The sequence below is a fragment of the Strigops habroptila genome, chromosome 8 (assembly GCF_004027225.2).
Source record: "Strigops habroptila isolate Jane chromosome 8, bStrHab1.2.pri, whole genome shotgun sequence".
In the NCBI taxonomy this organism is placed as follows: Eukaryota; Metazoa; Chordata; class Aves; order Psittaciformes; family Psittacidae; genus Strigops; species Strigops habroptila.
Genome location: NC_044284.2, coordinates 18,659,706 through 18,682,190, shown reverse-complemented (window position 1 = coordinate 18,682,190; position 22,485 = coordinate 18,659,706). Strand labels below are relative to the sequence as shown.

Genomic DNA, 22,485 nt, shown 5'->3' with positions numbered 1-22,485 from the left:
AATAGCTCGTGCAAATAACTCCTAATATGCAAGCCCAGGCAGTCATTTAGTAGGCAGGGAGACCGAGGCATTCGGATTTAAATGCAGAGTCTTTACTGTTTTCTTCATCTGTCACTTGACTAACACTTTGTTTTAAATTCATGGGAAGTGAGTCAGCTTGAGTAACTCAAAATAATCTCAGTTTATAGAAGCTGCATTAACTTTTTTCCCTCTCTTGCAAGGTTAAATGGAGGGTCTGGGGAGGGAGAGAATGAACAGCAGTAGAAGAGAGACAGAGAATATGGAAAATTAAGCCTCCTGTTGGCTTTGTAGGAGAGCAGTTAAACGGAGAGAAGGTTTGATATTGTTGTGGTTTATAACAGGCAGTTCTGCAGCGCGTATGTCACTTCCAGAAGTCAAAACATGTTTGGAACTTTTCTAGCACAAGGTCAAAAGCCTATGTAATAGTGACACAGATGTGATTATTACACAAATAACAAAGACTTACTTGCAGCATGTGTAATGGTTCCAGTTTGGGATTGCCTGTGTTTCACAGAACTCAACAATAATTTTCTGTAGTTAGTTTTTATTTGCGGTCTGTTTTATAGCAACTGTGTGTTCTTATATTAGGAAATGCAAACTTTATCCCTGTTTTTGTTGGTAAGAAAAACAAACAACAGAAGCTAACTGCCTGAGATCATGCAATAAATCTATAGTGAGAGCCTTAGAATGATTGTTCCAGAGTTTGTTCCCATCATGTGCTGTCCTGCCCCATATGGCTGAACAATTTGCCTGGCTGTTAAGATGGTTTCATAGTCTGCCCCACTGTTCTCCTTACTGATATGGGCAATTTTACCCTCTCTTGTAAAATGTAAGAAAACTGGGAGCTGCCTGCCCTTCATGTCCTTGCTTAGTGTGAATGACTTCTGCACATGTTGTCCCTTTCTGGGCAGAACACTAACAGGCTCCAAGTAGCAGTGTAGTGAGAGAGCACCAAGCTGCAGTAGTGCTAAATGGTGGTATGTGTCAGTGAAGCCTTCCGGAGCCATTCTCTTACAGGAGAAACTTGGGAGGCTTTTTCTTCTTTTTATTTCCCATCCTTTCCCTCTCCTTTGTTTTTTAGATTGGGTTCACAATGCAGCTGTCTATTATTTTTACCCCTCCCTGTCAGTGATACATACTTACAACCTAAACACATTGCTTAAATATATTTTTAGTGGATTACTTGTCATCTCTGGTAATGTTTTTCTCCCCCCATAATACACACAGGCAAGAGGTCAATGTTGCTTTTTTTGTTCTTAAATTTTACACAGCTCTTTACAAATACAGGGAGAGAGCTCCCTTGGAGCACTGGCTATGGTGCTGCCCAGCCTCTCCTCCCCAACTTGTACTTGGGGACTTGGGGACTTGACATCCAGCCTCTTTGCTTGAGTACTGTAATGTTACTTTTCAGCTGCAACCCAAATACTATGTTTTGGAACACAGTGTAATGTTTTGAGATGATATAATGTAGATGTGCTTTAAGTATGTATAAAAATACATCGGATGAGGAAATCTGGATATGTTTGTGATATGTGCGGGTTCATACTGTGCAGACAGCAGTGTGAGTTGTAGCTACCATCATTAGGAGCCCAGGCGAATGTAGTAAAATAGATGCCTCATTCCAGCAGGAGTCTTCTGCTGCCTCAACGTTTTATCTCTACACTCAAAAAAACCCCAAAACCAAAAAAGCTCAACAATTGAAAAACATAGACTGTGTTACATTTAAAATTACTTATTAATTAACAATTAGCTTACTACTGGACTTTCTTCCCACTATTCCTGTTGTGCAATTGTTAGTATGTGCATTGTACAGAAATTTAGTAAGCTGTTAATATTGTAGTGATTTTCTTAATTCTGAGTGTAGTTCTTCACTTCTGACTTCATGTTGCATGGTGGAAATACAAGGCAATTGTATCACGGAGTCTGAAATGGGCTTCTCAGCTTCGAGAGTGATGTTGGTTGACTTAAAGCAAACATGATTCTAGGTTACTTTGACATGTTGACCTAAATTAAATGATGTAGATATAATGAAATTTAATTAATGCAATGGAATTGAATATGACAGAAGGGAAAAAAGCGCCTCCTTTTTTAAGTGTTACCATTTACCAAGAAATGCAGTACAGAAATGTTGTCTCTAAAACTGGAATGACTGGATACGTTTAGCATGGCAAAAAGGGAAAAGTCTTTGTTACCTTTGGGTTTGGTTAACCATAGTGGATTTTAATCTTTAAGCTGTCATTGGTTAAATGCATTATTTGCCCATGTCTATTTTCTGTTTGATGTACCTGCTTTTGCAGCTGTGAGCAGGCTGACAGATGTCAGCCGATTTTTGAGGAATATACTTCTAATTTATAGTCAAGAATGAAATTCTGGACTCTCAGGTGTCTCATGGCACATGCCTTTCCTTTTCTAGGACTAAGTTAGAGGCTCACAATGTGGGGGGCACAATGGCTCTGCAGAACAAGACCTAGAAACATCTTTTATCCAAAATGTGTCTGGAACACCTTAACTATGGGTTAAAGGTGTCTGTGTTTTGATGTAGGTTCCTCAGTGATCTTTATTCTAGATTGGTTTAGAGTTTGGTTTTGGGTTGGGGTTTTTTTCATTCTTTGGGGGAAGAGGTTGGCAAGATTTGCAGAAAATACACTTCTGAAGTGTGAGAAATTTCTTCTGTGGGACTTGGGGTTTTTTGCCAGGCTCTGGGATGTTTTGGGGGATTTGTAAACCTTACGGGATTTCACATCCTGCCTTCTGCTCTCAAAATCTTCTGACTTCCAAAATATAATTCATTAAAACTCAAACTAGAGTTTTGTATTTCGCATGAGTTAGAGGAATCTCTGAAGGGCTGCAGGTGGTTACTGGCAGTTTCCTGGTGACACCTGTACCAATTTCTCTGTATTTCTTCTTGATAGTAGGATTAATTCCTCTTTCCTTTCCTGGTCTATTTTCTATGTTTGCTCTGTGATTAGAATTAATGAAATACAGCATCAGTACCAAGCTTATCACTTGAAAGCTCTGAAGTACAGCCTACTTGGGATTAATGTGGGCCAGTGTCCCTGTGTGCCTGTGATGCCGGGCACAAGCCCTGCTTTTCTTGCACCTCCCTCTTTATTGCTCTGGTCCCCTACCCTCCTGCCCATCAGCTGGTTCCCTGCTGTTCCCTCTGAGTCCAGACCCTCTTTCTGTTCTCTCTTATGTCTAGTTTATGTTGATTTTTTTAGGCAGATACTCTCCACTGTGTGCGTGGTTTGAAACTCTGAAAGAAAGTTTCATGTCTGTATTTTAAATGCAAACTCCTTTACTTCCTCTCATCTTTGATCCTGGCATAATGCATGTCTGTTCTGTGGCATTAGTGTCCATGGGGGATACTGGACTTATTTCATCATTGGCATCTATATTGGCATCATTTGGTATTGTGTTTGTAGAGCGTTTATGCTGCTTTTGATACTCCCGTGCAAGTACTTGTTAGGGAGTGGAGTGCGGGAAGAAATTTAGTACCTTTTACTCCTTTGTGAGGTATTTGGGCAGGAGCAAGTGTCTTCATCCTTGCCCTTGCAGGCTCCTGATTCTGCACTGTGGGTATGCTTGGTGCTGCTGCAGCTGGGAGATGGGGGAATGAGCACATTGGGATGCTCTGGTTTGCAGATGATGTGACCCCTAAAGTGCATGACAGAACAAGTATTCTGGGAGAAGGGACATGAGAGGCAGGGGAGGACTGCTGTGGTATGTAACTGAGCCTCAGTGGCTTCTAACCTTCTAACCCTGAAACTACTTTTTCCATCCCTTTCTTCTGTTGTGAGACATCTTGTTGCTTCTTCCTCCTTATCCTCTCTCCACTCCCTGCCTTCTTGCCCTTTTAGCCCTGTGCAAGTTCTGGCAGTCCCAGTTGAGAGTCCAAGCCAAAAAGTCAGCAGAACAGAAAAAGGAAAAGGCTGCTTATGCCCAGGTACTGTGTAAAAATGTATGTGCAGTTTGAGGGAGAGAAGGATGCCAGTCAGGCATGACCACCTTCTTTCCCCTTTGGAAGCAGATACAGCACTCCTTTCCATGCTATGGATATGCGCAGAAGAAAGTATTCAGAGCTTGTCGAGTCTTTTAGAGTGAAAGCGATGGGCTGAAGTTGGCTTGAGGACTGTTGGTTGGTTGGACTGTGCTGGTTTAGATAATAAATAATCTTTGGAGTCTGTCCATTGAAAGAACTTTCTCCATTGCTGTTCAAGTACCATGGCACATGCCAGGCTTGATGTCTTTTGTTAGGAATGCCTCTGTTGCATTTCACAGGCCATAAATTAACTTGTGGTATTTGTAGCAATATTAGTCTCTCTTTGAAGATAGAAATGTACAGCCTTTTTCCTGGCTTTTGGGTTTTTTCCCCCCTTTCTTTTCTGTTAGTTAGAAGAGCCTCAAAAGCGGTCTTCAGTCTTGAAAGTGGTTCAGGGGCCAAAACCTGGCCATCCTTAGGAGGGAACTGTTTCATGGCTTTGAACTTTCAAGCTATGCTGAACAAAATACAGGAGAGTGCACAGTGCATAACAACTGCATTTGGCAGGACAGACCTCAGGAAAACAAATCCTGGGTCACATCTCTGATTCTGCTTGCAGAGAGAAAGGGAGTGATGAGTAGGTATTAAAAACAGTAAGGAGCAGACTTTGATATTTATTCCAGAATATAATGTGGGTCGTGTCTTTTGTATTCACATATTTGCAATGTATGCTAAAATACATGCTGAGCTATCATGTCTTCATTGTCAGTGTATAGGCACGCTTTTTTCTTTCCATTCATGTGTAGCAGGTGGACTTCCAGCAGTAGCTAAAGAGCAATTACGGTAACAGTGCAGAAGTGAAATACCATACACAGCTCTCATCTGAAAGCAAGTTACTGAAAAGCATCTGTCTGCTCCAAAGCTCACATCTCACTTTAAGCACCAGTTGCCTTTTCTATGAGTAACAGTTGTTTTTTCTCTTTGAGCTGTGTGATTGCACGGTGATTCTGTTCTGCTGACACCATTTCATTAAACAGCTAAAATTGCAAACATCGGTGGAAGCTAAGTCATAGAACATTAAGTAGAATTGAATGATACTAGGCTTTTCAGTGTTGCATGAATTTATCCTCATAGCTTCCCAAGAATCAATGAGAACTGTTTTGGAGGTTAGTTAGGAGAACTTATCAAATGGAAATTCTGGAGATACATGAGCAGAAATTTAGCTTATCTTCTTTCTGGTCAAATAATAACTTGTGGTTTAACTGCAATGTTAGAAATCCGTAATATACACAAAAAGTTGCAGTCTAGGTAGATAATAACTTTTCTTCAGGTGTCTTTGAGAAACCTCCTGCTCCTTCTTTTTACATTTCTAATACATGCCCAAGCATTCATGTGTTTCTGTAGAGTTTGGAAAAGAATTGGAGCTCATGAAACACACCAAATAAAAGTGGTTTCAGTCTGTTCATTTTGGAAACGGAAGATGGGATGATTTTTTTTTTTTTTTTTTTTAATGGAGGAATGATTGCTCCAGTTCTCTGTGGATATTGGCAATAAAATACCTTTTGCCTTCCATGTATCCTTTCTCCAGAAAGGGTAAGGGGATAACCATTTGCAGACCGATTCCAAGTAGAAGTTACAAATTACTTGCATTGCAATAAGTAGTATGAACCGTAGTACAGCAGGACACAATAACTGACATGCATTGGTGAGGTTTATCTCCTTTTTTGCTTTTTGAAGTTGTTCTTGCAAAGAAAATCCTTCAAATTGATGAAGCATGGCCTGTATGTTGCACTTTAAACATTATCTTACTCTCATTTCTTCATTCTCATATCTGCCCACTCCCTGCTTTGCTGACCTCGCCCCTTCCAGTCCTCAGTCTTTGTTATTCTTTGTGTCTTCCTCCCACTTGTCTCCAAGCCTCTGTTAATGCCTCTCTGTATGCAGGGAACAGTATGTCAGCTGTCTGTCAGGCACCCTATCTTTGCTTGCCATCCACACCATCTTAAAACCCACTTCTTCCAGGAATCCTCCTTGCCAATTCTTCAAAATGATAGTCTCTCTGTTCCTTCTCTTCACCCAACAGCTATCCTGTGTCCTGTCTAGCCCTGCCTGTCACCCCCATACTGTCAATGTAAAGTCTTCGGGTTTGGTAAAATGTCTCTTTCCTAGCTTTAGTGTAAAGTTTTACTTTAAATAAATGGTTTTGTATAACTAACTGCTATTAGAGTGACTGTTCATTAGATAAAATATAATTCAAATAACAGGTAATGACTATTCTTGAAAGAATAACCTCTCTCTCTGCTATGTCTGTTTCTGTAAAAAATTTCTGTATCAGCAATCCCCTGTTCAGTACAGTGTGGAAGACAACACAATGTCTTCATGTGTGAATGTATCAATAGATTTATTCATAGTTTTTAAATAGACTTAAGTAAATAGGTAGCTGCCAGGGCTAACATCTGATTCCTTGGGATAGGCTGGCATGCAGGTTCGGGGCTTTTAAGCAGAGATACTTGGCATTTAAATTCCATGCTGATGGACACTGAGATGTGCTACAACAAGATATAAGGGTGGCTATACTTGGTCATTGTGTCCTGACACTTCTGGGTTTCTGTTTCCTATCACTGTTTACCAGCGTGTCTCTTAAAAGAGACTGACTCCTAAGCCTAAAGGATCTGGCAGGAATTCAGATTTGAAAACATGAGTTTCTTTATTTTGGGCAAATGTTTGTGTGATAAAGAATGGGAGTCAGCAAATGAATTCTAACTGGAGCTTGAAAAACTGAGGTATAAACCCTGTATGCTGCAGCAACAAGGGGTTGGTCTTCATGTGGCAGCTCACCCATGGCGCCAGCTGATGTAACTGGGTCTAACATCATCCCAGCAGCACCTCTTGAATCCATCTTGCATAGTTTTCATTGCATCTGGTAAGCCTTGGTTGTGTTACCAGTGCAGCTCTGAAGGCAGATGTGCTTTAAGAGTGGTGGTAAGAGGAAGATTGCTGTCAAGGAACAGCAGCAAAGTGGACGTTACTATTTAGCTCCCCCAAACCAGCTGCAGTGCCAAGAGAGACGTATCAACTGACTGCTGGCAGTTAAAAGGATGGAACTTTTAAAAACAAGAAGTTCTTATGTGTGTGACTATTAATAAAGTGCAAGAGTCACAGGAATTAAAACTAAAGAAATGAAATCCGAGTCTTTCCTCTCATGTGTTTCCTCTTCCCTGCCCCCTTTTTTTTTCTCTCTCTCCCCCTCCTACCTCCCTCTTTATTTTCTTGGAGGCTTGAGTCAGTGGAGGTAGATACATTTTCATGTAATGCTACAGTAGGTAAATGATACTAAATAGGAATATTTAGGGACAAGAAGATCATCTTTTTCCTTGTCTTTCAGTTGTGGCTGTTGAGGGTAAGCCTTTGGATCACTAACATCTGGAGCTGCCTGGAAATCTGCCTGTTTGTGCTTCTTTTGCTATTCTGTAGGGGCAGGTGTGAGGATGGGTATGTGTTACCATGTGTTCTTTGACTTTTGTTTGGTTGTTTTTTTAACTCAAGTCCAGTTAAATGCTAGGTTTTGATTTAACAACTTCATGTACTGACAGCACTGTGCCTCAGGGGGAACCACACTGAGGTGGGTGTCTTGAGTACCAAAAGCCGAGCACATTAGCACACCATTCTCGTCTAATTCTTGTTTATAAAGAACTTTTCCTTCCTTGAAGAAAAATACATGGAAGTAATAGGCAGCTTATGATTATATTCAGTTAATTGCAGAAAAAAGATAAAGCAAAGTTACAGTGGTCTGATTCTTTTTGCTGGTGTCAGAGCTGCAGGTGGTTTTCATAACCAGTATGCCAAACAGATCCTGCTGTCATTAGCTACCAAGGGCAATTTTAAAATATTCTTCCTTGTATTTTGCAAAAACAAATGAAAATTCATCCATGACTAAGGAATAATACTTTTTTGTTGTTATTATCATGGGCTCAGCTTAGGAGGTTTTTTTAGTTTTTCATGTCTGTCTGTAAGATAAGAGTAGTAAAAACTAGCAAAGAGCAAGTGCTAACGGTATGACTGCTTTTAGACAGTTATGCAGGAAACACAATTTCCTGTGCTGTTTGATGTTCTGTTGGCTTTTTCATAAATATTAACCCATCTGGGGCTTTAACATTCGCTGCTACAGTGGTCCAGACAATGTTGATAACAGACAAATCTAAATGTCTTGAGCAGATTCTGATTAAAAAATACATAATTTCCCATTAATTCTTTTGATTGTGGTGTAATGCCTTGAGATTTCTGTCTGCATAGTCAAGTTTGAAAGCGAGATTAGGTTCACATTTTAAGTATGGGCTCATACTGGTGTGGTTTGCTCTTCTGTATGAGGTTAGAGCTTCCAGAAGTCATGTGTTGTAGTCATAGGCAGATGCTGGGTTCCTTAGCACTCCTGTCTCAAATGATAATTGTGTGCCATTTGATGATAAATTTTCATTTGGAGTAGGATGATGGATCCATCTTCTCCATTACTTTCTTGAGATGAATTGTACCCTTGTCTCTTGAAACCCTGAGCAAGTGCTATCCAGAGTCCCACAGGTAGCATCAATACTAAGGCAGAGGTGAACCTCCCTTAACCTTTTACCATGTCTGTTTCTCTTGGCTGATAGTCACGTAAACACTGGTTCAGCAGGATGTCTTTACTTGCTGCAGTACCTCCTACCAGGGTGCAGCACACTTTTACGGCTGGCATTCAAGCTTGTGGGTTTTGTTTGTATCAGATTCTGACACATGAGATTTGAAAGCCAAAGTGTACTGCTTCACAGGGTGGTGAGATCTGCTGATAAGCTTGTGATAGGTGGAGACACATTCTCGGAGTGTCTCACTTGAAATGCTGTGGCTTCTATTTCCCAGTGCTAATGTACACCACCAACAATCTGCCCCAGCGGTCTCCTCAGTAAATTGCCAACCTGATCTTTTGTGAAGAGTAGTCAGGTTGAATTTAGCATTACTTCATCAAGAGTAAGACACTGATAATGAGAGTGAGTAATCGTAACCAAGTCTGCCCTTATGTGTGACCGTGTATGTTCAATTGTGCGTATATGCCTTTATTTAGATGTAACTGTTCCTAATTTGCTCAGCTGCTTGACAAAAGCATAACTGACAGCAAGGTGAGAGCTCTTCTGTTGACTGCAACTCTGTTACCACGAAATCATTGTAACATTACATATAAAGTGATAATCATTAACTTCTGAATTGAATTTAATTAGAGCACTAATTATATTTTGCAGTACATTTCAGCAGAAACGAACAGTTACTATCTCCGTATCTTAATTTCCATCAAAATTTGAAGAGAAAGTTGAGAATGAGGTTGAAAGTTGCAAGGGGGTATATTTAAAGAGAATCTCTATGTATCATCATGTATTCACTTGGATATTACATGCCCTAATGAAAGCTTTGGCAGCATAGACAACTTCCTTAAAAAAGAACAATGAAACAATCTTTAGGGTTACAGTTCCAGCATGTAGTCTGTAACATTTAAATTATTTACTTATGCATTTGCACTTTTTCAGCTGGAGCTGCTTAAGAACATAAGCCTGTTGAATGCCCAGCTGCCAGCAAAAGAACAAGGGGGTGGTCCAGGAAGTGGGTCATCTATTTAAATCTCTAATTGCATGTTCAACACAAAGAGAGAACTGCTTGCTTCCCTGAAATGAATCAATACATTTGTAAGCACAAATAATTGCTAATTCTTGAAAAGCGCTGGCTGGCTGCTTTATTCTGAATTTCCTACTGGCATTGAGAAGTCCTGGAAGACTAAATACAGAAGAGGCCAATGTTTGGGTACTACGTAAAACTACTAGGATCCTCTGGAAGTTCAGTTGAGATGTGTCATGGTAAAATAGAGAATGACATCAATTCTGTTATATACTGGATCAGATTTTTGGTTTTTTAGTAATGCTCTGAAATAGTCCTACAAGAAAAGGATTTTTTTATCAATATCAGTTAATTAAAAAATAAAGCAACTCACAGCAGATATGATTAAGATTTTAATAATAAAAACAAATGACTTGCAGCCAGGCATTTCAGTCGGTGAGAATGAAAACTCTTTGCACATATGTGTATTTAGCTCATAGTTTCTACCCGTATTTTAATCTCCTTTGGACTTCAGTTTTAATCTTTCAAAACACACATGTTACTAATCAAAATAATATTCTTCTAAAGATTTTTTTTTTTTTTCCCCCTGAAATACCAACCAGAAGACATATGTTTTTAGAGACCGTGTTACAGCTTAACAAATACAGACCAAACAACTTATAGTTGGGCTGGTTTTGCCAATTTTGTATTTAGTAGAATACAGAGCCTTGTGGATGTGAATGTTAATTAATACCAGCAGCACAGGTTTGTTAGTTTGGGGGTTTGTATAATTTTATTCTCTTCTGGAGTTCAAGTAAAAGAAAGGGAGTGAAACACTGACAAGAGACATGAAATGAAAAACACATGTTGCACAGAAAAGCTGTCCAGGGGCCAGAACACCGCAATGTAGCTCATTAGATGCTAAAATAGCTGTTACTTAGTCTGATATAGTGACCACATTAATGTGCTGTTTAAAAGCAAAGCAAGATAATTTCTGGGAAGTGCAGGATGTGTTTTGTTGTTGTTTTGCCTTTTGGAGTGCTTTTTCTTTTCCATGGTGATAACCGCAAAACTGTGGTTTTCGGGCACTATCTTAGGTGAGTCATGAGAGGTAGCATAGGAGCTGGGTATCCAATGTTCCAGGTGTATCTTTTCTGAAAGGGCTACGATGTCTCATTGAGGACCAGTGGTTCGAGAGACCTTGTGGGTTTTGCATGCTGTTTTGTGGGTAGTCTCACTGTTCCGTTATGCAGCTTGGACTTTCTAGCTAGTTTAAAAGGAGGGGGGATATGAGCGCCCCCTGAGGTTCTAGATCTGCTAAGAAAGGAAATGTTTTGGGGCTAATGAAAACCCCATTGTAATCAAGAGAATAACTTCTGTTGTATGATAGTAGCTGGCCTGACACACCTACAGATCCCATTTCTGTAAAATGGCTTCTCTTGTAGAGGCTGATGTTTATGCCAGCAGGATTCCGTGTAGGTGGGTTTCTGTATAGAAATTCATGTTTTGCCCTGTGTGCTTTAGCCCCAGAAGTGTCATGGTTAGGCTATACATGACATGATCAAACAGGGAAAGGCTTCTTGGTTTGCTCCTCCTGGACCTCTCAGATTTGAGGTTTTGTTTTGACATATATTTAAAAAAAAAACCACCACCAAACAAAAAAAAAAACAAAAAAAACAAACAAAAAAAAAAAAAAAAAAAAAAACACAAAAAAAAAAAAACAAAAAACAACCCTTCCTTAATATTTATATCCTGAAAATGTTTCACAGTCCTGATTCTTAGCTCCTTTATTTTGGGAAAAAACTGCCATTGGATTCTTGGCAATGCTAAGGAAAAAAGAATTCGAAGCCCCATTATTATATTGCTGGTGGAAATAATCCATAGTCTTCTTGTGGGATCTTTCCTGTTAGATAAAATAATACGTCTGCAGCTGCTCTGTTTGAGGGAGTGGGGTGATGGGACACCAGCACCTGAGACAACACAGTTTTTGCTGGCCCCTGTATGTATAAATTTTACTTTGCATCTCCTTTCTTACTTTATCCACATTTTCTGCCTCATTTTCCATTTTGCAGCTGTAGAAGCTTATGCTTGGAAATTGAATGAGATTGTTCCTTTTGGTTCCTTGCTCCTGGCTGAACTCTCTGCATATGGAGCCTGCCTCAAAGTGAAATTGCCTTGAAATAATAAGGAGGGATTATACAGCTGACTTGGAGTTGAAAGAAGCCTGATTGGGAGCCTCTTTTGCTGGCTTCTGTTAGGTTAGAAACAGAGCCTGAATTTGTAATGGCCTAAATGGCCAGTTTGTAGCCTCTTGTTCTTGTCTTTGTGTTAGCCTTTGGCTTAAGTAGCTCTTCCGCTTCAGTTGTGTTTACAGCTCTCCCAGACAGGGCACAAATTCAGGCTCTGGTTTGCTCATCTGAGCAAGCTGTGTCCTTACACAGTCATGGAGTAACTTAGTTTGGAAGAAACTTCTGGAGGTTGTCAATTCCAGCTCCCTGCTCAAAGCAATTCCAACTAAATAAGGTTGCTCAAGCCCTTGTCCAGTCAAGTGTTGAGCCTCTACAGGGATGGAGATCCCACAGTCCCTGTGGTGCCCGGTTCCAGTATTTGACTATCGTTCATGGTGAAAGACTTATTTTATTGTATTTAATTGGAATTTGCCATGTTGCATGTTCTGTTCACTGTGTCTCATCCTCTGCCAGTGTATCTCCAAGAAGATTGTATCTTCTCTAAAGCCTACTGCTAGGTATGGTATAGACCAGCAAGATTTTCCATAGGCCTTCATTTCTTAAGCATGGGCAAACGTAATTTTCCCAGCATTTCCTCATGTGTCCTCCAGCCTCAGTCTGTCTTGGTGACATTGCACAAGACTCTATCCAGTGTGTCAGTGGACTTGTACTGGGTATCTGATAACCAGACACATCAACCCAGATACTCTTCCATATATTCGTTCCTTGATCAAGTTAGTGGGTCTTTTCTGCAACTGGTTCATTCTTTAAGGTAGCTAGAGCTATTCATGTATTCTCAGTGATGTCTCACCAGGGTATTCATGTCATTAGTGTTAAATATAGTAGTATAAGTTCTTCCTTTGCTAGAGGTACCTTACTTTATCACCAGGACTACATGGAATTCTGCTCATAGCAGTGTTGTATTAGTAACTGATCATTTTGGCACTGGCCACTGCTTCCAGCGCTTCCCCCTTTATTTTCACCTGCTGAACTCCCAGCTTGCAGTAGAAACTCTTCAAGACATTTGATGTTTTGAATTAAGAATTTATTAAATTCACCTGGAATGCTTTACACAGCTAAACTCCTGGCTGCCTGCGACAGTCCATTGTTCTTGTGAAGGAGTTTGGAAAGGGGTTTCTTGGCTCGAAAATCCTAGAGACTCCTGTGAACAGCATGTGCAGAGCCAGGTGGGATTTGCTGCTGATCACCATCACATGTGTAGTTTGACTCAGAAGCAGAAGGTGTTGGATACTACTCTTGCCCTGTCAGTCTGGCTTTTGGGAAAAAGAGGAAGGATACCAAAACTGGGAGGCAAGAGATGAGCCAGTGTAACCTCTCTGGCCTGACTTTATACTCAGGAAAAATAAGTGGGGTTTTGAGGTGTGGGGTGTTTTGTTTTGTTGGTTTTGGGGGTTTTTTTTTGGTTTTGGGGGGGGGTTTGGGGGTTTTTTTGGTGGGTTTTTGTTTGTTTGTTTGTTGTGAGGTTTTTTTGTGGGGTGTTTATTTTTGGGGTTTTTTTTTGGTTTGGTGTTTGGTTTTTTGGGGATTGTTTTTTGGGTTTTTTTTTGTTTTGTTTTTAATGCAGACAAATAAAAAATGTGCTTGGCTCCCAGGTGTTTATTCTAAATGCTGACATACTAAAGAATGGGAGACTGTGCTGGAAAGCTGTGACCTAGGGGGAGATGCTGTCTAAGTTAACTGTCTCTATATAAGATGCAGTGTTGTGCTGGGGAAAAAGTGACTGTGATCCTTGGTAGGGACTGAAGAGCGCAGGTCTGCGGAGCTAGTGAAATTCTGTGTGTGGACTTCAGAGTCCCAGTGAAAGGACAGAGAAAAGTCTTGTGCCTTCTCCATCTTGCTTTTGGCCATTCCTTGACACATGCCATGCAGGCTGCCACTGAGTGCCACGCTAGTTCTCTAACTATTTTTACCCTGTGTTCATTTGCAGTCAATAGAATCCTGCTTCTCTAGCTTAAATGGTAATGCCCGTCTCATGTAAGCAGTTAAGATTTGTGCATGAAGCCTGACCCATTCATTTAGTATCCAGTTGCACTGTCTCTTGATGGTAAACAGTTAATGTTTTTCTTTGTTAAACAATATGAGAAATATTAAAAGGAAGAATTAATTTATCTCATTTAAGCTCCTCCCTCAAATTTTAAGGCATGTGCATTTTTTCCTACACAGATGAGTTATCTGGAAAGTAAAGGAGTGTATGAGTGTATAGATAGGAGCAAGCCAAGAGATACCTTCCCTTGCAGGCTCTCTTGTCAGCTAAAAAAGAAATGTGCTTTCAAAGAGTTAGAGGCTTAAAGTATTGTAGTTATGGAGCAGTTCTATTTTGTTATCTGTCCTTAGCTGGGTTACAAGTAGAAAGATGTCTTTGGCTTGGGCTGGAGGCAAACTGGAATAAGATGCATTTTCTAACAAGATATCACTGTCCTAAAATTCTGCTTTACTCCGGATTTGGGTGGCATCTTTTTGAAAGTAACTCTGGTCTCTCTGTTCTTGTTTTGTATTTTTAGCCTATTTGAAAAGAAGTGATAATTCTGGATTGTGACAAGGAATAGAGACTAGGTTACACACTTGGAGATGAGATTTCAGTGAAACAGATTTTTGTGGCTCTTGTCCAAACTGTGTTGCTGTCAGTGAGAGTTTCTACAGTGTTTTGGTAGGGTTTTGATCATATTTTAGAGGAGAAGGAGTAGTTCACTAAACCACTGTGCTATTCAACCCATATTTGGGCCATTTAACATAGAGAACATTGCTGTACAAATGGCACCTCATCCAAACCCATGTTATTCTTAAAAACTCATTAGTGGGCAATGACTTCTGTTAGAGCCATGCAGCGTGCCATTGGGAGAATGGGCTGAAGGACATTGCTCCCAGATCCCTGGAGCTGCTCGTTTCTCTTTGCAGTATTTCTGTAAGTGACAGGGCTGGTGCCAGGGCAGCAAATGGAGAATGCATTTGCTCTTGTGTGGAAACAGTCGCTTTTCATGTAGCTGGATGTGTTTTAGTCTTTAATTTGTGAAAAATCTGGACAAAAGTCTTTGGAGTTTTTGCATGTTATGGAAATCTTGGACTTTGACAAGGTAACAGTCCAGCTACCTTTAACAGCCATAAGATCTGTCACAATAAATAACATATTGGAGTAAATACAGGCTGGTGTGTTTGGTTGGTTTTGGATTTTGTTTGTTGGTTTTGGTTTTTTTTTCCTCCATGCCAGTTTTGGTTTTCAGACTCTCTCCCATTGGGTTAGTGAAGTGGAAGTCTTTTGGAACTTCGGGGCCAGCTGCTGATAATGCTGTTTAAGGGGTTGTGTGCAATTTGAACCTGGGTCTTTCTGAAAGAGGGTAATCATTTTCTACCAGTTCTTTTGGGAACCGATGGGGTAGTGCCTGTTATTTTCTGTTGTGGCTTATTTGTAAAACCTTCTCTTTAAAAGTGTGAGCCCAGCTTTAGTTGTAAACTGTGGTGAAAAATATTCCCAGAGTTTATCGTAATACATGGTTTTTTATTTAACACTGTGCCAGGGAAAAGATGATTTTTGGTAGCTCCAACTCATTCTCCTCTAGTTTTGTCATAATAAAAGTTCTTTTAAAAACAAAAATTTGCCTTATAAGTTGTTATTTTTCCTGGTGTGAAGTTAAATATTTATTTTTACTGTTACATGTTGAAGGAAACCACAACTCTTTAGAATAATGAGTGCTAGATCCAGAAGCCACTGAAGTACACTGAAATAAAGAGGTTTTCATCACTGCCTATACACTACTGTTCTCCCATTTTGCTTAATCTGAGACTGGAGAATAATCCCATTGATCTCAGGGAGTCTCTAATTGTGGAGAACTACGTGGCAAGGTGAGAAATCAGTCACTAGAGTTGGAAATAAGAATGTGTCCACTATTTGCATGCAAGTTATAAATTTATTTCACATGTTTAATGAAGATAATATTTTGAGAAACCCCTTTAGAGTTAACTTCTGTCATTGGCCTGTTGCAAGTCCTTACTTCAGCCTTTTTTATCATTTTGTCTCTGTTTCCTTGTTTGTTAAATGGTTGCAATATGTTGTTGCCATTAATAAACTGCTGTGGGATCTAACAGAGGGAAACCTCTGCGTTTTGGCCACGTACAGTGTGTTAGTAATTAAGAGTACACCACGCAACTTGAGTATAATACTTTTCACCGGACATCAACATGAAAGAGAAAAACGATATTGAGAAAGGAGGCATTAGAACACACAGTCACAGAGAACCCATTTCTGTGGTTATCAGACCTTTTTTTCTCCCCATGTCGGTACGTCATGGTTTCCATTTTCAGCAGGTTAAGTCAAGAAACCGCAGAGTTGTAAGAAGATGTTTTGCAGCATAAGCTCCATGAGCTTACCACTTGTCCAGCAGGCCTGTGTCTGACTTGCACAGCCCTTGCTGGGCTCCCTGTTCTGGGTACAGGTCCCCCATTGAGCACCCCATGGCACGGGTAGCACATGGCCAGGGTTTGCACATGGCTGCTCTTAGAGCAGACACACATTCTTGTAGCCTGCTCCCTCTTTCTGTGCGACATGCATCACTCTGCTGCACAGGCAGCCTTCAGATAGTCACTTCTTTGTTTTTAAAGGTAAGTCTCTGTGTAACTTGTCATTCCGTATGAACCATGTGATGTTTTGAAAGGTGATAGAGAATCAGCAAGCCTAATCCTGCAGCCCTTCTTTGGGCTGTCTCCGTAGCCGTGGTGGTGAATATCTGACTAATTGTTGAAGGGTTTGGATAGTACCTTTGATTTATTCCCCCCCCCCCCTTTTTTTTTCTTCCTAATGTAAAGAGAAGATTTTATAAACACAATTATTTGATCTATGTTACTTGTCATATCCACTGGGGAGAGCCGAGTATGGTGGTGGATTTGTCTTTCATGTGCTACTCCCTAGAGGGTGCCATACACTCACTTTCTGCACTCCGGCTTGCTCTGTAGCCGAGTGACATTGCTACGGGTTTTGTGGTAGCACCGGGGAGGTATCTCTTGAATGTTGCACTGATGTAAGCATTGCTGCTGTAAGGTAAGAAGAAGAAAAATTAGGTGGTTCAATGATTTAAGCCCCTCTTATATAGATATAGCTATATGCTACTAATTGGGGAGTTTGCACTGACTGTAACTTAGTACAGTTAAGAATTGCTTGTGTTGGTCAAGGGTAGCTTCATGAGAAGGAAATACAATTTAAAGACAGAAAAAGCTGTGTGTCATTCAGGAGCTGTACTGGCTAGTTACTGCAGTAAATGCCTGCTTTCCCAAGTCACTAAGGAGCAGCTGATGGAAACTAAAGAAATACAAAGCCTGTGTACTTCTGACTGTCTTAGTCAGAAACACTGAGACCCTAGTGTTTCTCATAGTTAACTATTTTGAAGCAATGCTTTGAAATACAGTGCATGAATGTTTTTAAATGACTGCAAGAGGCTATGGTATGAGTGGAAGTCACAGATGCTATTTATGGTTTTTATCAACTGTGACTGCATAAGTTTTTTCTTTGAAATAGGTGTGTGATCATCCTGTATGCTTTAAAGCTTTTTTTTTCCCTTCCTCAAAACGTGTGATGGCACTGCTTCAACCTCTCACTGCACAGCCTCTTGTAGGCCACTGAGCTGGATGCGAAAGCTTTGGTACATAACTGTGTTGGAAGAGAAGACAGGGCAGCTCCTGAAGATAGATTCTCATGGTCTCCCAGACCTCCACTAGCAACCTGGAAGTAGACAGGGAACAGCAGCTGGTGTTGGAAATGCTGCCTTAGTGGCAGTGAGACATGCCACTGTAATGTGGTATCTGCTGTGTTGCTTTGGGGACACAGCCATTAGAAAAAGTGCGTTGGAAGAACTAAGTTTATACTGTTCCATAGGCATAAGATGTGCAAGGAAAGGAGGCACATTGATAAAGGCTTCTGTCATCAAGCAGACTGCCATGAAGACTACCTCTTGGAGTACTTCATCTGTCTGATCTGGGTCTCAATGCTGGTTCTTTGTAGGCTGGTTAGGATTCCACAGTGTGTTTTGAAGGCTTTGAAACTTGTGTACATTTTCTCCCTCTGCTTTGCTTACAAATGCCTCCAAGTCTTTAGGAAAACAAATACTGGAGACAAGGACTTTTGTCTCTGAGGGAAATTCCCTTTGTTAAGAAGATCATGTCTATCAGCTATTTTTGTTTTGAAAGGGTGATGTGGGATAAGGTGCAGAGAGATGACACAGCAGCTCACCACAATGTGAGTGATGCTAATTTTTATGAAAGCAGAGACTGTAGTTTTGTTGTGTCTTGCTTCAAATGCTTGTCTGCTACTTGTATAGGCTAGACCTTAACAGAATTTTTGCCCTAACTGTGGGTCTGTTTGTGGAGCTGTGAGTGACAGCCGCTGGCCACTTATATGCTGCTTATATGTTGTTGGGAGCTGCTCATCATCCATGCCAGAATGATGTATGTGGAATAGTAACTCATGTAGGATAGCCTTGAGAAAATTACAGACTTGCTCTACTCTTCCCAAGAGAACATTTCATGCTTTAAAACAGTCGAGGCTTGCAGGGCCCAGACTCCAGATGTGCTCAGCCAAGTGCTGTGCATGTCAGTGTGCACCAGAACATCACCTGAACTAGAAGCATCCCGAGCTATCCCTCATTGAGTTATGCAAGGAAAATAGCTCACCTGGCAAATTTTTGCACTATCTCTGATGAAGGATTTTCAGTGAATGGACATTGTTTTTGCCAGTTTATTAACCACTTATAAAACCACATTTGGGTAAATGGTCCTGTGAATCAGCTTCAGAGTGCCAACAGATTGCTCTCTGTGACAGTAAGTTTGAATAAACCCAATTTATACTAGCGGGTACCTTGCTCAGCTGGATGCTCAGGCATTCTTTGGTAAGTCATAATGGTGGCATGAGCATTATCATCTGTAACAATGCTTCTCTTGTTAGTTGTACTGTCATGCTGTCTTTAGTTCCTGTTGATAGCTTGGGGCTTTTGTGGGCCAGACTGAACAGACTGTTGTAAGCAGTTACAGGGGTGTTCCTGTTTTTGTGGATGGCTCCTGCAGTCACCTGTCGTTGCTGTTTTAGGATCGTCATGTTTCGAAAACTTCTGTGTAACTTCTCAGTGCATGTCACACAAACACGTCTTGGGGAGGTGTGCTCGTCTTCTGGAGAATAATAAATAAAGAAAAAGGGTGCATGCCAGCTTGATAGGTGAGCAAAGGGTTCTTCTAACCTCTGGCTGTCCTCCTTGCCTGAGGAGAATGCAGCCCCATCCAAGGTTGGAAGGAAAAATCAGTGTTTCATTTGGAAAGTCACCCTCTCACTAAAGGATCTCCTCCAAGAACTGCCTTTCTGTCTTCCTGTTTGAAACCCTCAGCTGAAGACCAGCATACCAATAGGTTATATCCTGTTTATTCAGATGACATGAATTCAAATGTCACAAAGAGAAAGGAACATTAATAGAATAAAGAAAGCTGGGGGAAGGAAACAGGCTTTTTTAATGTGGTGTGCTAAGGAGGCATGAAGTATGAGTGATAGAAAATGTTTGGTAGCATCTTTAGAAAGTCTTGTGGTGTGCAGAAACAGAAGTGCAGGAAAATTGCAGAAGAGGAATAACCCAGGGCTCGGAAGAGGAGGGGCTTACTCTCTGCTGCAGGCCTCCTGCCAGAGACAGTTTACCTCTTCAGACCCTGGCTGTCCATTTGCAGAGCTGGCATCTGTTTCATGTGGAAGCTGAGGCCAGATAATGGGTAACTGTCAGCTCAAGGGTGTCCCTGAACTCTGCGTTCTTAGCACAGACTTTGTAACACATGGCAAATGAGACCCACTTCTGCTCTTGTGCAGCTTTACTGCTGCACAGACCCAGCCCTTGGAGTTGCCAAGGACTGGGTCACTGAAGTCATCTGGGTTAAAACAACTGTTTTGCCTCTCCAATTCTTTGTTATTATTGTTTTTCCATTGAGGTACCTTTTAGTGGTCTGCTTCCCAGTCTATTCCTGTAAACCATCATACCGGTGTTAACACGACTACTTAGCATAGCTGAAATGGGTGGTGGTTAAGAATGGAGTGAGAGTGGGCAGCAGATGGATGGTTTCCAATGTGGATACTCCTTAACCTAACTTGTTGCCAAAGTCTTTGTAATGGGGAATTCAGGAGTTGCTTGCACAAAGGAGTATTTTGCTTCCGGGGGGTTTCACTGAATTCAGTGTCTGGATTAAAATGCTAATTAATACAAAATAAGGCTTGATGCTTCACTGTAAATGTAACTGACACTGGTGATAGCTGGTGTATAAGCATAATGTGTGCTAACATCCTTATGTTTAAAAAACAAAGCTGTTGGGTATTGTGTGTGTGTCCAGGCACTTTTAATGGGCTGGGAGGTTTCCTTTCCAATGATAGCTCATGCTTCTGTGAAATTGCCTTAAAACAGAAGGGGGATTTTGGCTCTTCAGTGGTTTCTTTTCCCCTGTGCATTAGCTGCTTTTTCAGTTCTTGAATTTTGATCAAGGCCTGGAGGCTACTTTTAGCTGCCTTTGGCTTGTTTACTTTTTTTGGACTGTCATCTTTCTCTCCCAGGAGATGAAATGCCAAGATTATGTCATTCTTACTTGTATCTAATAATAACTTAATCACAAATAATTGTAATGAAGTCACTTGGGCCACTGACAGAGAATAGTTTGATCCAAAGACCACTGAAATGAATGGGATTCTTCACCGAGAGTGAAGTGAAGCTTCGGGGCAAGCCCTGGGGTGCTATTCCATGTACGTGTGCACGCACGCGTGCAACAGAGTTGAGCTCTGCTATGGAAACCAAATTTCATAAAACCCCTGCCAGCTCTCCCAGCTGAATGCTGGTGAGTAAAAGATGCTGTACAGACAGACAGGAGATGCGTTAGCAGCCCCCAGGGTAGCAGAGCAGTTGCTATAACAGCCAGCAACAGACGTTATCCAGGCCCATATTGCTGCTGCTGGAATTAGAGTAGGGATGTATGTCTCCCAGCTGCCAAGTGCATCTTTTGTGTGGCCAAGGTGTCAGTCTCAATTCTGGAGTAGGCAGGGGACTGATGAAAACATAAACAATAGCAGCAACAGCAGGCAGGATTGCTGATTTGGTGCAGAAATTACCCAGCTGTGCCACTGCGCTCTTGTAATTGCATTAGAGAAGTCAAACTAACAAGCATGATATGAGGCCCCTCTGTGGGGTGTGCTGGTGGATAGGCAGGGGCATCACGTAAGCGTGTGAAGTCTGTGCCTGGTGAGATCCAAGGGGAAGAGCCAGGTAGGTGCATTGGCAGACCTGTGGGTGAGCTTGTGTGGTGCCTGCCAGTGCTGCTAAATATTTTCTATATGCACTCGAAGCAGCTTACTCTAAAGAAACAAAGGCAAGAACTAATGGCAGTGAGTTTGTTGCTTTCAAAGGACAAATTTAAAAGATTTAGCTTTTCTGGCAAATGCTTTAATTAAAATGATGATGTCTTTTGCCAGATCGCTGAGCAATTAAGCCCTAATCAAGCTCAGAAGAAAGTATTTCCATGGAATGTTTTCAGTGCTATTCCTGATTGAGATTGTGAGGAGGAGTATTATTTACAAAGATCTCATTAGCAGACATTATAAGGTTGCTTATGTCCCCATGGGAATTGATGCCAAAACTGTCATGGCCTTCATTAGAAATCAAAAGCTTTTTGATGCAAGGTAAATACAGTTTTGGGTGCACGTGTAATAAAGTTATACATATTAGCTTAAAAGCAGCTTCTCTGGAAACCCTATTGGAAATTCTTAGTTTTCCTAATGTGTAAGAGAAATCCATTTTCTGTAGATATTTTTAGTGCTAACTTCCTCTCAAGTGCTATTATCTTACACACTCTACCATTAATGCTTGCTGTGTTTCCAGGTCAGTCATGTGATTGCTAAGCATCCCTGCCTGCTTTTTGAATGACTTGTCAGGCAGGAGCCAGAAAGGCAAGTTGTTTCTGCTGACTGCCGGCAGCTGATTCTCCCTGCCTGGATCCTGACTGATGAATCATTAAGCTTCGTTCCTCTTACCCTTCTTGGAAGGTCATCAGTGTTTGGTTCAGTGTGAGACCCCCTCAGCAGGGACCCTTCTCAACACAAGCCTCCTGTGTAGATGTAAAAATGTGTTACTCTGCAGAAAGCACGCATGTGTGGGAACACACAACAACTGCACTATTGAAAGGCGTTTCGGAGCTGCACACTGCTGTTTCTCATTGAGCCACAGCTATTTTGCATTAGCTGGATGAAGCAGTCCACATTTCTGCTTTTTTTTAAATTTCTTTTTCACCACTTGTTACATTTACAACTAAAATGAGCTTGCTGTGCTTCAGAAAATTGCAAGAAATTCAAAGATTAAACAGATCCATCAGTGAGCATAAATATGTCTCTTTTTTTGTGGCAAAACACCCTAAGGCAAAGTATTTTAAAAAGATGATGAGACCTAATAAATTTCCAGATATTTGCTATTTTGCTGCATATGACTTTTTAAAAAAGGTATTTAAACTGATCCTGGCAGTTGTTGTGGATGCCTCTGTGTGTGTTTAATGAACAGCTGTCTCTTTTGAACTAGGAATTTTAATACTTTCAGTTCCATGAAACTGGAATCAGAGGAGGCAGCTGATTGTACA

At 40.9% G+C, this 22,485-nt stretch overlaps 1 protein-coding gene across 2 annotated transcripts in view; it reads left to right on the top strand.

Annotated features, from left to right (window-relative positions):
• Window positions 1-22,485, top strand: part of DOCK10 (dedicator of cytokinesis 10) — a 160,975-nt gene that overhangs the window by 5,933 nt on the left and 132,557 nt on the right. The gene's annotated exons all lie outside the window — the stretch shown is intronic.